Source organism: Gorilla gorilla, chromosome 7 (genome assembly GCF_029281585.2).
Source record: "Gorilla gorilla gorilla isolate KB3781 chromosome 7, NHGRI_mGorGor1-v2.1_pri, whole genome shotgun sequence".
Lineage (NCBI taxonomy): Eukaryota > Metazoa > Chordata > Mammalia > Primates > Hominidae > Gorilla > Gorilla gorilla.
This window is the reverse complement of record NC_073231.2, coordinates 154795087-154813775: the sequence shown is the minus strand read 5'-3', so window position 1 is coordinate 154813775 and position 18689 is coordinate 154795087.

Below are 18689 nucleotides of genomic sequence, written 5' to 3'. Positions count from 1 at the left end.
TACACTGCTACCTGTATAAACATGGAAATAGCAGCACCGCTATCAGTATGAACATGGAAATATCTACACCGGAGTCTGTATGAACATGGAAAAATCTTCACCGCCATCTGTATGAACATGGATATATCTACATAGCCATCTGTATGAACATGGAAATATCTTCACCGCCATCTGTATGAACATGGATATGTCTACACAGCCGTCTGGATGAACATGGAAATATCTACACCGCTATCTGTATGAACATGGAAATATCTACACCGCTATCTGTGTAAACATGCATACATCTTCACCGCTATCTGTATAAACATGGAAATATCCACACCGCTATCTGTATGAATATGGAAATATCTACACCGCTATCTGTTTGAACATGGAAATATCTACACCGCTATCTGCATGAAAATGGAAATGTCTACACAGCTATCTGCATATACATGGAAATATCTACACAGATATCTCTTTGCACATGGAAATAACTACACCGCTACCTATATAAACATGGAAATATCTGAACCGCCATCTGTATGAACATATATATATATACACCGCCATCTGTATTAAGAAGGAGATATCTACACCGCTATCTGTATAAACATGGAAATATCTACACCGCTATCTGTATGAACATGGAAATATCTACACCGCCATCTGTATGAACATGGATATATCTACACAGCCATCTGGATGAACATGGAAATATCTGCACCGCTATCTGTATGAAGATGGAAATATCTACACCGCTATCTGTATGAACATGGATATATCTACACAGCCATCTGGATGAACATGGAAATGTCTACACCGCTATCTGTGTAAACATGCATACATCTTCACCGCTATCTGTATAAACATGGAAATATCTGCACCGCTATCTTTCTGAACATGGAAATATCTACACCGCTAACTGTTTGAACAGGGAGATATATACACCGCTATCTGCATGTAAATGGAAATATCTACACAGCTATCTGCATATACATGGAAATATCTACACAGCTATCTCTTTACACAAGGAAATAACTGCACCACTATCTGTATGAACATGGAAATATCTACACCACCGTGTGTATGAACATGGAAATATCTGCACCGCCATCTGTATGAACATATAAATATCTACACCGCCATCTGTATTAAGATGGAGATATCTACACCGCTATCTGTACAAACATGGAAATATCTACACCACTATCTGTATGAACATGGAAATATCTACACCGCAATCTGTTTGAACAGGGAAGTATATACACCGCTATCTGCTTGAAAATGGAAATATCTACACAGCTATCTTCATATACATGGGAATATCTACACAGCTATCTCTTTACACATGGAAATAACTACACCGCTATCTGTATGAACATGGAAATATCTACACCGCCATCTGTATGAACTTGGAAATATCTGCACCGCCATCTGAATGAACATATAAATATCTACACCGCCATCTGTATTAAGAAGGAGATATCTAAACCGCTATCTGTATAAACATGGAAATATCTACACCGCTATCTGTATGAACATGGAAATATCTACACCGCTATCTGTACGAACCTGGAAATATCTACACAGACATCTGGATGAACACGGAAATATCTACACCGCTATCTGTATGAACATGGAAATACATGCACCGCTATCTGTATGAACATGGAAATATCTAAACCGCTATCTGTATGAACATGGAAATATCTACACCGCTATCTGTATGAACATGGAAATATCTTCACCGCCATCTGTATGAATATGGATATATCTACACAGCCATCTGGACGAACATGGAAATATCTACACCGCTATCTGTGTAAACATGCATACATTTTCACCGCTATCTGTATAAACATGGAAATATCTACACCGCTATCTTTATGAACATGGAAATATCTACACCGCTATCTGCTTGAACATGGAAATATATACAGTGCTATCTGCTTGAAAATGGAAATACCTACACTGCTATCTGTATGAACATGGAAATACATACACCGCTATCTGTATGAACAAGGAAATATCTACACCGCTTTCAGTATGAACATGGAAATATCTACACCGCTATCTGTATGAACATGGAAATATCTTCTCCGCCATCTGTATGAACATGGATATATCTACACAGCCATCTGGATGAACATGGAAATATCTGCACCGCTATCTGTATGAAGATGGAAATATCTACACCGCTATCTGTATGAACATGGATATATCTACACAGCCATCTGGATGAACATGGAAATGTCTACACCGCTATCTGTGTAAACATGCATACATCTTCACCGCTATCTGTATAAACATGGAAATATCTACACCGCTATCTTTCTGAACATGGAAATATCTACACCGCTAACTGTTTGAACAGAGAAATATATACTCCGCTATCTGCATGTAAATGGAAATATCTACACAGCTATCTGCATATACATGGAAATATCTACACAGCTATCTCTTTACACAAGGAAATAACTGCACCACTATCTGTATGAACATGGAAATATCTACACCACCTTGTGTATGAACATGGAAATATCTGCACCGCCATCTGTATGAACATATAAATATCTACAACGCCATCTGTATTAAGATGGAGATATCTACACCGCTATCTGTACAAACATGGAAATATCTACACCACTATCTGTATGAACATGGAAATATCTACACCGTAATCTGTTTGAACAGGGAAGTATATACACCGCTATCTGCTTGAAAATGGAAATATTTACACAGCTATCTGCATATACATGGGAATATCTACACAGCTATCTCTTTACACATGGAAATATCTACACTGCTATCTGTATGAACATGGAAATATCTGCACCGCCATCTGTATGAACATATAAATATCTACACCGAAATCTGTATTAAGAATGAGATATCTACACCGCTATCTGTATAAACATGGAAATATCTACACCGCTATCTGTATGAACATGGAAATATCTACACCACTACCTGTATAAACACGGAAATATGTACACCGCTACCTGTATAAACATGGAAGTATCAGCACCGCTATCGGGATGAACATGGCAATATCTACACGGCTATCTGTATGAACATGGAAATATCTACACCGCTATCTGTATGAACATGGAAATATCTACACCACTATCTGTATGAACATGGAAATAGCTACACAGCCATCTGGATGAACATGGAAATATCTACACCGCTATCTGTATGAACATAGATATATCTACACAGCCATCTGGATGAACATGGAAATATCTACACCGCTATCTGTATGAACATGGAAATACATACACCGCTATCTGTATGAACATGGAAATAACTACACCGCTATCTGTATGAACATGGAAATATCTACACCGCTATCTGTATGAACATGGATATATCTCCACTGCCATCTGTATGAACATGGATATATCTACACAGCCATCTGGATGAACATGGAAATATCTGCACCGATATCTGTATGAACATGGAAATATCTACACCGCTATCGGTATGAACATGGATATATCTACAGAGCCATCTGGATGAACATGGAAATATCTACACCGCTATCTGTGTAAACATGCATACATCTTCACCGCTTTCTGTATAAACATGGAAATATCTACACTGCTATCTTTATGAACATGGAAATATCTACCCCGCTAACTGTTTGAACAGGGAAATATATACACCGCTATCTAAATGAAAATGGAAATGTCTACACAGCTATCTGCATATACATGGAAATATCTACACAGCTATCTCTTTACACATGGAAATAACTACACCGCTATATGTATGAACATGGAAATATCTACACCGCCATCTGTATGAACATGGAAATATCTCCACCGCCATCTGAATGAACATATAAATATCTACACCGCCATCTGTATTAAGATGGAGATATCTACACCGCTATCTGTATAAACATGGAAATATCTACACCGCTATGTGTATAAACATGGAAATATCTACACCGCTACCTGTATAAACATGGAAATATCTACACCGCTACCTGTATAAACATGGAAATATCAGCACCGCCATCTGTATGAACATGGAAATATCTACACCGCCATCTGTATGAACATGAAAATATCTTCACCGCCATCTGTATGAACATGGAAATATCTGCACCGACATCTGTATTAAGATGGAGATATCTACACGCTATCTGTATAAACATGGAAATATCTACACCGCAATGTGTATAAACATGGAAATATCTACACTACTATCTGTATAAACATGGAAATATCTACACTGCTACCTGTATAAACATGGAAATATCAGCACCGCTATCTGTATGAACATGGAAATACCTACACCGCTATGTGTATAAACATGGAAATATCTACACCGCTGTCTGTATAAACATGGAAATATCTACACTGCTACCTGTATAAAAATGGATATATCAGCACCGCTATCTGTATGAACATGGAAATATCTACACCGCTTCTGTATGAACATGGAAAAATCTTCACCGCCATCTCTATGAACCTAGATATATCTACACAGCCATCTGTATGAACAAGGAAATATCTTCACCGCCATCTGTATGAACATGGATATGTCTACACAGCCGTCTGGATGAACATGGAAATATCTACACCGCTATCTGTATGAACATGGATATATCTACACCGCTATCTGTGTAAACATGCATACATCTTCACCGCTATCTGTATAAACATGGAAATATACACACCGATATCTGTGTGAACATGGAAATATCTACACCGCTATCTGTTTGAACATGGAAATATCTACACCGCTATCTGCATGAAAATGGAAATATCTACACAGCTATCTGCATATACATGGAAATATCTACACAGCTATCACTTTGCACATGGAAATAACTACACCGCTATCTCTATAAACATGGAAATATCTACACCACCATCTGTATGAACATGGAAATATCTGCACCGCGATCTGTATGAACATATAAATATCTAAACCGCCATCTGTATTAAGAAGGAGATATCTACACCGCTATCTGTATAAACATGGAAATATCTACACCGCTATGTGTATAAACATGGAAATATCTACACCACTATCTGTATAAACATGGAAATATCGACACTGCTACCTGTATAAACATGTAAATATCAGCACCGCTATCTGTATGAACATGGAAATATCTAAACCGCCATCTGTATGAACATGGAAAAATCTTCACCGCCATCTGTATCAACATGGTTATATCTACACAGCTTCTGTATAAGCATGGAAATATCTTCACCGCCATCTGTATGAACATGGATATGTCTACACAGCCGTCTGGATGAACATGGAAATATCTACACCGCTATCTGCGTAAAAATGCATACAGCTTCACCGCTATCTGTATAAACATGGAAATATCTTCACCGCTATCTGTATGAACATGGAAATATCTACACCGCTATCTGTTTGAACATGGAAATATCTACACCGCTATCTGTATGAACATGGAAATATCTACACCACTATCTGTATGAACATGGAAATAGCTACACAGCCATCTGGATGAACATGGAAATATCTACACCGCTATCTGTATGAACATGGATATATCTACACAGCCATCTGGATGAACATGGAAATATCTACACTGCTATCTGTATAAACATCGAAATACATACACCGCTCTCAGTATGAACATGGAAATATCTACACCGCTATCTGTATGAACATGGAAATATCTACACCGCTATCTGTGTGAACATGGAAATATCTTCACCGCCATCTGTATGAACATGGAAATATCTGCACCGCTATCTGTATGAACATGGAAATATCTACACCGCTATCTGTATGAACATGGATATATCTACACAGCCATCTGGATGAACATGGAAATATATACACCGCTATCTGTGTAAACGTGCATACATCTTCACCGCTATCTGTATAAACATGGAATTATCTACACTGCTGTCTTTATGAACATGGAAATATCTGCACCTCTAACAGTTTGAACAGGGTAATATATACACCGCTATCTGCATGAAAATGGAAATGTCTACAAAGCAATCTGTATATACATGGAAATATCTACACAGCTATCTCTTTACACATGGAAATAACTACACCGCTATCTGTATGAACATGGAAATATCTACACCGCCATCTGTATGAACATGGAAATATCTGCACCGCCATCTGAATGAACATATAAATATCTAAACCGCCATCTGTATTAAGATGGAGATATCTACACCGCTATCTGTATAAACATTGAAATATCTACACCGCTATGTGTATAAACATGGAAATACCTACACCGCTATCTGTATAAACATGGAAATATCTACACCGCTACCTGTATAAACATGGAAATATCAGCACCGCTATCAGTATGAACATGGAAGTATCTACACCGCCATCTGTATGAACATGGAAATATCTTCACCGCCATCTTTATGAACATGGAAATATCTGCACCGCCATCTGTATGAACATATAAATATCTACACCGCCATCTGTATTAAGAAGGAGATATCTACACCGCTATCTGTATAAACATGGAAATATCTACACCGCTATGTGTATAAACATGGAAATATCTACACCGCTATCTGTATAAACATGGAAATATCTACACTGCTACCTGTATAAACACGGAAATATCAGCCCCGCTATCTGTATGAACATGGAAATATCTACACCGCCATCTGTATGAACATGGAAAAATCTTCACCGCCATCTGTATGAACATGGATATATCTACACAGCCATCTGTATGAACATGGAAATATCTTCACCGCCATCTGTATGAACATGGATATGTCTACACAGCCGTCTGGATGAACATGGAAATATCTACACCGCTATCTGTATGAACATGAAAATATCTACACCGCTATCTGTGTAAACATGAATACATCTTCACCGCTATCTGTAAAAACATGGAAATATCCTCACCGCTATCTGTATGAACATGGAAATACCTACACCGCTACCTGTTTGAACATGGAAATATCTACACCGCTATCTGCATGAAAATGGAAATATCTACAAAGCTATCTGCATATACATGGAAATATCTACACAGCTATCTCTTTGCACATGGAAATAACTACACCGCTATCTCTATAAACATGGAAATATCTACACCGCTACCTGTATAAACATGGAAATATCAGCACCGCTATCAGTATTAACATGGAAATTTCTACACTGCCATCTGTATGAACATGGAAATATCTTCACTGCCATCCGTATGAACATGGAAATATCTGCACTGCCATCTGTATGAACATATAAATATCTACACCGCCATCTGTATTAAGAAGGAGATATCTACACCGCTATCTGTATAAACATGGAAATATCTACACCGCTATCTGTATGAACATGGAAATATCTACACCGCTACCTGTATAAACACGGAAATATGTACACCGCTACCTGTATAAACATGGAAGTATCAGCAGCGCTATCGGTATGAACATGGCAATAACTACACGGCTATCTGTATGAACATGGAAATATCTACACCGCTATCTGTATGAACATGGAAATATCTACACCACTATCTGTATGAACATGGAAATAGCTACACAGCCATCTGGATGAACATGGAAAAATCTACACCGCTATCTGTATGAACATGGATATATCTGCACAGCCATCTGGATGAACATGGAAATATCTACACCGCTAGCTGTATGAACATGGAAATATATACACCGCTATCTGTATGAACATGGAAATATCTACACCGCTATCTGTATGAACATGGAAATATCTACACCGCTATCTGTATGAACATGGAAATATGTTAACCGCCGTCTGTATGAACATGGATATAACTACACAGCCATCTGGATGAACATGGAAATATCTGCACCGCTATCTGTATGAACATGGCAATATCTACACCGCTATCTGTATGAACATGGATATAACTACACAGCCATCTGGATGAACATGGAAATATCTACACCGCTATCTGTGTAAACATGCATACATCTTCACCGCTATCTGTATAAACATGGAAATATCTACACTGCTATCTTTATGAACATGGAAATATCTACACCGCTAACTGTTTGAATAGGGAAATATATACACCGCTATCTGCATGAAAATGGAAATGTCTACACAGCTATCTGCATATACATGGAAATATCTACACAGCTATCTCTTTACACATGGAAATATCTACACCGCTATGTGTATAAACATGGAAATATCAGCACCGCTATCAGTATGAACATGGAAGTATCTACACCGCCATCCTTATGAACATGGAAATATCTTCACCGCCATCTGTATGAACATGGAAATATCTGCACCGCCATCTGTATGAACATATAAATATCTACACCGCCATCTGTATTAAGATGGAGATATCTACACCGCTATCTGTATAAAAATGGAAATATCTATACCACTATGTGTATAAACATGGAAATATCTACACCGCTATCTGTATAAACATGGAAATATCTACACTGCTACCTGTATAAACATGGAAATATCAGCACCGCTATCTGTATGAACATGGAAATATCTACATCGGAATCTGTATGAACATGGAAAAATCTTCACCGCCATCTGTATGAACATGGATATAGCTACACAGCCATCTGTATGAACATGGAAATATCTTCACCGCCATCTGTATGAACATGGATATGTCTACACAGCCGTCTGGATGAACATGGAAATATCTACACCGCTGTCTGTATGAACATGGAAATATCTACACCGCTATCTGTGTAAACATGCATACATCTTCACCGCTATCTGTATAAACATGGAAATATCCACACCGCTATCTGTATGAATATGGAAATATCTACACCGCTATCTGTTTGAACATGGAAATATCTACACCGCTATCTGCATGAAAATCGAAATATCTACACAGCTATCTGCATATACATGGAAATATCTACACAGCTATCTCTTTGCACATGGAAATAACTACACCGCTACCTCTATAAACATGGAAATATCTACACCACCATCTGTATGAACATGGAAATATCTGCACCGCCATCTGTATGAACATATAAATATCTACACCGCCATCTGTATTAAGAAGGAGATATCTACACCGCTATCTGTATACACATGGAAATATCTACACTGCTATCTGTATGAACATGGAAATATCTACACCGCTACCTGTATAAACACGGAAATATGTACACCGCTACCTGTATAAACATGGAAGTATCAGCACCGCTATCGGTATGAACATGGCAATATCTACACAGCTATCTGTATGAACATGGAAATATCTACAACGCCATCTGTATGAACATGGAAATATCTTCACCGCCATCTGTATGAACATGGATATATCTACACAGCCATCTGGATGAACATGGAAATATCTACACCGCTATCTGTATGAACATGGAAATATCTACACCGCTATCTGTATGAACATGGAAAGATCTACACAGCCATCAGGATGAACATGGAAATATCTACACCGCTATCTGTATGAACATGGAAATACATACACCGCTATCTGTATGAACATGGAAATATCTACACCGCTATCTGTATGAACATGGAAATATCTACACCGCTATCTGTATGAACATGGAAATATCTTCACCGCCATCTCTATGAACATGGATATATCTACACAGCCATGTGGATGAACATGGAAATATCTACACCGCTATCTTTATGTACATGGAAATATCTACACCGCTAACTGTTTGAACAGGGAAATACATACACCGCTATCTGCATGAAAACGGAAATATCTACACAGCTATCTGCTTATACATGGAAATATCTACACAGCTATCTCTTTACACATGGAAATAACTACACCGCTATCTGTATGAACATGGAAATATCTAAACAGCCATCTGTATGAACATGGAAATATCTGCACCGCCATCTGTATGAACATGGAAAAATCTTCACCGCCATCTGTATGAACATGGATATATCTACACAGCCATCTGTACGAACATGGAAATATCTGCACCGCCATCTGTATGAACATATAAATATCTACACCGCCATCTGTATTAAGATGGAGATATCTACACCGCTATCTGTATAAAAATGGAAATATCTATACCACTATGTGTATAAACATGGAAATATCTACACCGCTATCTGTATAAACATGGAAATATCTACACTGCTACCTGTATAAACATGGAAATATCAGCACCGCTATCTGTATGAACATGGAAATATCTACACCGGAATCTGTATGAACATGGAAAAATCTTCACCGCCATCTGTATGAACATGGATATATCTACACAGCCATCTGTATGAACATGGAAATATCTTCACCGCCATCTGTATGAACATGGATATGTCTACACAGCCGTCTGGATGAACATGGAAATATCTACACCGCTATCTGTAAGAACATGGAAATATCTACACCGCTATCTGTGTAAACATGCATACATCTTCACCGCTATCTGTATAAACATGGAAATATCCACACCACTATCTGTATGAATATGGAAATATCTACACCGCTATCTGTTAGACCATGGAAATATCTACACCGCTATCTGCAAGAAAATGGAAAATCTACACAGCTATCTGCATATACATGGAAATATCTGCACAGCTATCTCTTTGCACATGGAAATAACTACACCGCTACCTCTATAAACATGGAAATATCTACACCACCATCTGTATGAACATGGAAATATCTGCACTGCCATCTGTATGAACATATAAATATCTACACCGCCATCTGTATTAAGAAGGAGATATCTACACCGCTATCTGTATAAACATGGAAATATCTACACTGCTATCTGTATGAACATGGAAATATCTACACCGCTACCTGTATAAACACGGAAATATGTACACCGCTACCTGTATAAACATGGAAGTATCAGCAGCGCTATCGGTATGAACATGGCAATATCTACACGGCTATCTGTATGAACATGGAAATATCTACACCGCTGTCTGTATGAACATGGAAATATCTACACCACTATCTGTATGAACATGGAAATAGCTACACAGCCATCTGGATGAACATGGAAATATCTACACAGCCATCTGTATTAACATGGAAATATCTGCACCGCCATCTGTATGAACATATAAATATCTACACCGCCATCTGTATTAAGATGGAGATATCTACACCGCTATCTGTATAAACATGGAAATATCTACACCGCTATGTGTATAAACATGGAAATATCTACACCGCTATCTGTATAAACATGGAAATATCTACACTGCTACCTGTATAAACATGGAAATATCAGCCCCGCTATCTGTATGAACATGGAAATATCTACACCGCCATCTGTATGAACATGGAAAAATCTTCACCGCCATCTGTATGAACTTGGTTATATCTACACAGCCATCTGTATGAACATGGAAATATCTTCACCGCCATCTGTATGAACATGGATATGTCTACACAGCCGTCTTGATGAACATGGAAATATCTACACCGCTGTCTGTATGAACATGAAAATATCTACAATGCTATCTGTGTAAACATGCACACATCTTCACCGCTATCTGTAAAAACATGGAAATATCCACACCGCTATCTGTATGAACATGGAAATATCTACACCGCTATCTGCATGAAAATGGAAATATCTACAAAGCTATCTGCATATACATGGAAATATCTACACAGCTATCTCTTTGCACATGGAAATAACTACACCGCTATCTCTATAAACATGGAAATATCTACACCGCCATCTGTATGAACATGGAAATATCTGCACTGCCATCTGTATGAACATATAAATATCTACACCGCCATCTGTATTAAGAAGGAGATATCTACACCGCTATCTGTATAAACATGGAAATATCTACACCGCTATCTGTATGAACATGGAAATATCTACACCGCTACCTGTATAAACACGGAAATATGTACACCTCTACCTGTATAAACATGGAAGTATCAGGAGCGCTATCGGTATGAACATGGCAATATCTACACGGCTATCTGTATGAACATGGAAATATCTACACTGCTGTCTGTATGAACATGGATATATCTACACAGCCATCTGTATGAACATGGAAATATCTGCACCGCTATCTGTATGAACATGGATATATCTACACAGCCATCTGGATGAACATGGAAATATCTACACCGCTATCTGTGTAAACATGCATACATCTTCACCGCTATCTGTATAAACATGGAAATATCTACACTGCAATCTTTATGAACATGGAAATATCTACACCGCTAACTGTTTGAACAGGGAAATATATACACCGCTATCTGCATGAAAATGGAAATGTCTACACAGCTATCTGCATATACATGGAAATATCTACACAGCTATCTCTTTACACATGGAAATAACTACACCGCTATCTGTATGAACATGGAAATATCTACACCGCCATCTGTATGAACATGGAAATATATGCACCGCCATCTGAATGAACATATAAATATCTACACCGCCATCTTTATTAAGATGGAGATATCTACACCGCTATCTGTATAAAAATGGAAATATCTATACCAATATGTGTATAAACATGGAAATATCTACACCGCTATCAGTATAAACATGGAAATATCTACACTGCTACCTGTATAAACATGGAAATAGCAGCACCGCTATCAGTATGAACATGGAAATATCTACACCGGAGTCTGTATGAACATGGAAAAATCTTCACCGCCATCTGTATGAACATGGATATATCTACATAGCCATCTGTATGAACATGGAAATATCTTCACCGCCATCTGTATGAACATGGATATGTCTACACAGCCGTCTGGATGAACATGGAAATATCTACACCGCTATCTGTATGAACATGGAAATATCTACACCGCTATCTGTGTAAACATGCATACATCTTCACCGCTATCTGTATAAACATGGAAATATCCACACCGCTATCTGTATGAATATGGAAATATCTACACCGCTATCTGTTTGAACATGGAAATATCTACACCGCTATCTGCATGAAAATGGAAATGTCTACACAGCTATCTGCATATACATGGAAATATCTACACAGATATCTCTTTGCACATGGAAATAACTACACCGCTACCTATATAAACATGGAAATATCTGAACCGCCATCTGTATGAACATATATATATATACACCGCCATCTGTATTAAGAAGGAGATATCTACACCGCTATCTGTATAAACATGGAAATATCTACACCGCTATCTGTATGAACATGGAAATATCTACACCGCCATCTGTATGAACATGGATATATCTACACAGCCATCTGGATGAACATGGAAATATCTGCACCGCTATCTGTATGAAGATGGAAATATCTACACCGCTATCTGTATGAACATGGATATATCTACACAGCCATCTGGATGAACATGGAAATGTCTACACCGCTATCTGTGTAAACATGCATACATCTTCACCGCTATCTGTATAAACATGGAAATATCTGCACCGCTATCTTTCTGAACATGGAAATATCTACACCGCTAACTGTTTGAACAGGGAGATATATACACCGCTATCTGCATGTAAATGGAAATATCTACACAGCTATCTGCATATACATGGAAATATCTACACAGCTATCTCTTTACACAAGGAAATAACTGCACCACTATCTGTATGAACATGGAAATATCTACACCACCGTGTGTATGAACATGGAAATATCTGCACCGCCATCTGTATGAACATATAAATATCTACACCGCCATCTGTATTAAGATGGAGATATCTACACCGCTATCTGTACAAACATGGAAATATCTACACCACTATCTGTATGAACATGGAAATATCTACACCGCAATCTGTTTGAACAGGGAAGTATATACACCGCTATCTGCTTGAAAATGGAAATATCTACACAGCTATCTTCATATACATGGGAATATCTACACAGCTATCTCTTTACACATGGAAATAACTACACCGCTATCTGTATGAACATGGAAATATCTACACCGCCATCTGTATGAACTTGGAAATATCTGCACCGCCATCTGAATGAACATATAAATATCTACACCGCCATCTGTATTAAGAAGGAGATATCTAAACCGCTATCTGTATAAACATGGAAATATCTACACCGCTATCTGTATGAACATGGAAATATCTACACCGCTATCTGTACGAACCTGGAAATATCTACACAGACATCTGGATGAACACGGAAATATCTACACCGCTATCTGTATGAACATGGAAATACATGCACCGCTATCTGTATGAACATGGAAATATCTAAACCGCTATCTGTATGAACATGGAAATATCTACACCGCTATCTGTATGAACATGGAAATATCTTCACCGCCATCTGTATGAATATGGATATATCTACACAGCCATCTGGACGAACATGGAAATATCTACACCGCTATCTGTGTAAACATGCATACATTTTCACCGCTATCTGTATAAACATGGAAATATCTACACCGCTATCTTTATGAACATGGAAATATCTACACCGCTATCTGCTTGAACATGGAAATATATACAGTGCTATCTGCTTGAAAATGGAAATACCTACACTGCTATCTGTATGAACATGGAAATACATACACCGCTATCTGTATGAACAAGGAAATATCTACACCGCTTTCAGTATGAACATGGAAATATCTACACCGCTATCTGTATGAACATGGAAATATCTTCTCCGCCATCTGTATGAACATGGATATATCTACACAGCCATCTGGATGAACATGGAAATATCTGCACCGCTATCTGTATGAAGATGGAAATATCTACACCGCTATCTGTATGAACATGGATATATCTACACAGCCATCTGGATGAACATGGAAATGTCTACACCGCTATCTGTGTAAACATGCATACATCTTCACCGCTATCTGTATAAACATGGAAATATCTACACCGCTATCTTTCTGAACATGGAAATATCTACACCGCTAACTGTTTGAACAGAGAAATATATACTCCGCTATCTGCATGTAAATGGAAATATCTACACAGCTATCTGCATATACATGGAAATATCTACACAGCTATCTCTTTACACAAGGAAATAACTGCACCACTATCTGTATGAACATGGAAATATCTACACCACCTTGTGTATGAACATGGAAATATCTGCACCGCCATCTGTATGAACATATAAATATCTACAACGCCATCTGTATTAAGATGGAGATATCTACACCGCTATCTGTACAAACATGGAAATATCTACACCACTATCTGTATGAACATGGAAATATCTACACCGTAATCTGTTTGAACAGGGAAGTATATACACCGCTATCTGCTTGAAAATGGAAATATTTACACAGCTATCTGCATATACATGGGAATATCTACACAGCTATCTCTTTACACATGGAAATATCTACACCGCCATCTGTATGAACTTGGAAATATCTGCACCGCCATCTGAATGAACATATAAATATCTACACCGCCATCTGTATTAAGATGGAGATATCTACACCGCTATCTGTATAAAGATGGAAATATCTACACCGCTATGTGTATAAACATGGAAATATCTACACCGCTATCTGTAAAAACATGGAAATATCTACACCGCTACCTGTATAAACATGGAAATATCAGCACCGCTATCAGTATGAACATGGAAGTATCTACACCGCCATCTGTATGAACATGGGAATATCTTCACCGCCATCTGTATGAACATGGAAATATCTGCACCGCCATCTGTATGAACATATAAATATCTACACCGCCATCTGTATTAAGATGGAGATATCTACACCGCTATCTGTATGAACATGGAAATATCTACACCGCTATGTGTATAAACATGGAAATATCTACACCACTATCTGTATAAACATGGAAATATCTACACTGCTACCTGTATAAACATGGAAATATCAGCACCGCTATCTGTATGAACATGGAAATATCTACACCGCCATCTGTATGAACATGGAAAAATCTTCACCGTCATCTGTATGAACATGGATATATCTAGACAGCCATCTGTATGAACATGGAAATATCTTCACCGCCATCTGTATGAACATGGATATGTCTACACAGCCGTCTGGATGAACATGGAAATATCTACACAGCTATCTGTATGAACATGGAAATATCTACACCGCTACCTGTATAAACATGGAAATATCAGCACCGCTATCAGTATGAACATGGAAGTTTCTACACCGCCATCTGTATGAACATGGAAATATCTTCACCGCCATCCGTATGAACATGGAAATATCTGCACCGCCATCTGTATGAACATATAAATATCTACACAGCCATCTGTATTAAGATGGAGATATCTACACCGCTATCTGTATGAACATGGAAATATCTTCACCACCATCTGTACGAACATGGATATATCTACACAGCCATCTGGATGAACGTGGAAATATCTACACCGCTATCTGTGTAAACATGCATACAACTTCACCGCTATCTGTATAAACATGAAAATATCTACACCGCTATCTTTATGAACATGGAAATATCTACACCGCTAACTCTTTGAACAGGGAAATATATACACCGCTATCTGCACGAAAATGGAAATATCTACACCGCTATCTGTATGAACATGGAAATACATACACCACTATCTGTATGAACATGGAAATATCTACACCGCTATGTGTATAAACATGGAAATATCTACACCGCTATCTGTATAAACAAAGAAATATCTACACCGCTACATGTACAAACATGGAAATATCAGCCCCGCTATCTGTATGAACATGGAATTATCTACACCGCCATCTGTATGAACATGGAAATATCTTCACCGCCATCTGTAGGAACATGGACATATCTACACAGCCATCTGTATGAACATGGAAATATCTACACCGCTATCTGTATGAACATGGAAATATCTACACCGCTATCTGTATGAACATGGAAATATCTTCACCGCCATCTGTATGAACATGGATATGTCTACACTGCCATCTGAATGAACATTTAAATATCTACACCGCCATCTGTATTAAGATGGAGATATCTACACAACTATCTGCATAAACATGGAAATATCTACACCGCTATCTGTATAAACATGGAAATATCTACACCGCTATGTGTATAAACATGGAAATATCTACACCGCTATCAGTAAAACATGGAAATATCTACACCGCTACCTGTATAAACATGGAAATATCAGCACCGCTATCAGTATGAACATGGAAGTTTCTACACCGCCATCAGTATGAACTTGGAAATATCTTCACCGCCATCTGTATGAACATAGAAATATCTGCACCGCCATCTGTATGAACATATAAATATCTACACCGCAATCTGTATTAAGATGGAGATATCTACACCGCTATCTGTATAAACATGGAAATATCTACACCGCTATCTGTATAAACATGGAAATATCTACACCGCTGTCTGTATAAACATGGAAATATATACACCGATACCTGTATAAACATGGAAATATCAGCACCGCTATCTGTATGAACATGGAAATATCTACACCGCCATCTGTATGAACATGGAAATATCGTCACCGCCATCTGTATGAACTTGGATATATCTACACAGCCGTCTGGATGAACATGGAAATATCTACACCGCTATCTGTATGAACATGGAAATATCTACACTGCTATCTGTGTAAACATGCATACATCTTCACCGCGATCTGTATAAACATGGAAATATCTACACCGCTATCTGTATGAACATGGAAATATCTACACCGCTATCTGTTTGAACATGGAAATATCTACACCGCTATCTGCATGAAAATGGAAATATCTACACAAATATCTGCATGAAAATGGAAATATCTACACAACTATCTGCATATAAATGGAAATATCTACACAGCTATCTCTTTGCACATGGAAATAAATACACCGCTATCTCTATAAACATGGAAATATCTACACCGCCATCTGTATGAACATGGAAATATCTACACAGCCATCTGGATGAACATGGAAATATCTACACCGCTATCTGTTTGAACATGGAAATGCATACACCGATATCTGTATGAACATGGAAATATCTACACCGCTATCTGTATGAACATGGAAATATCTACACCGCTATCTGTATGAACATGGAAATATCTACACCGCTATCTGTATGAACATGGAAATATCTTCACCGTCATCTATATGAACATGGATATATCTACACAGCCATCTGGATGAACGTGGAAATATCTACACCGCTATCTGTGTAAACATGCATACAACTTCACCGCTATCTGTATAAACATGGAAATATCTACACCGCTATCTTTATGAACATGGAAATATCTACACGGCTAGCTGTTTGAACAGGGAAATATATACACCGCTATCTGCATGAAAATGGAAATATCTACACCGCTATCTGTAAGAAAATGGAAATACATACACCGCTATCTGTATGAACATGGAAATATCTACACCGCCATCTGTATGAACATGGAAATATCTTCACCGCCATCTGTAGGAACATGGATATATCTACACAGGCATCTGTATGAACATGGAAATATCTACACCGCTATCGGTATGAATATGGAAGTATCTACACCGCTATCTGTATGAACATGGAAATATCTTCACCGCCATCTGTATGAACATGGATATGTCTACACAGCCATCTGTATGAACATTTAAATATCTACACCGCCATCTGTATTAAGATGGAGATATCTACACAACTATCTGCATAAACGTGGAAATATCTACACCGCTATCTGTATAAACATGGAAATATCTACACCGCTATGTGTATAAACATGGAAATATCTACACC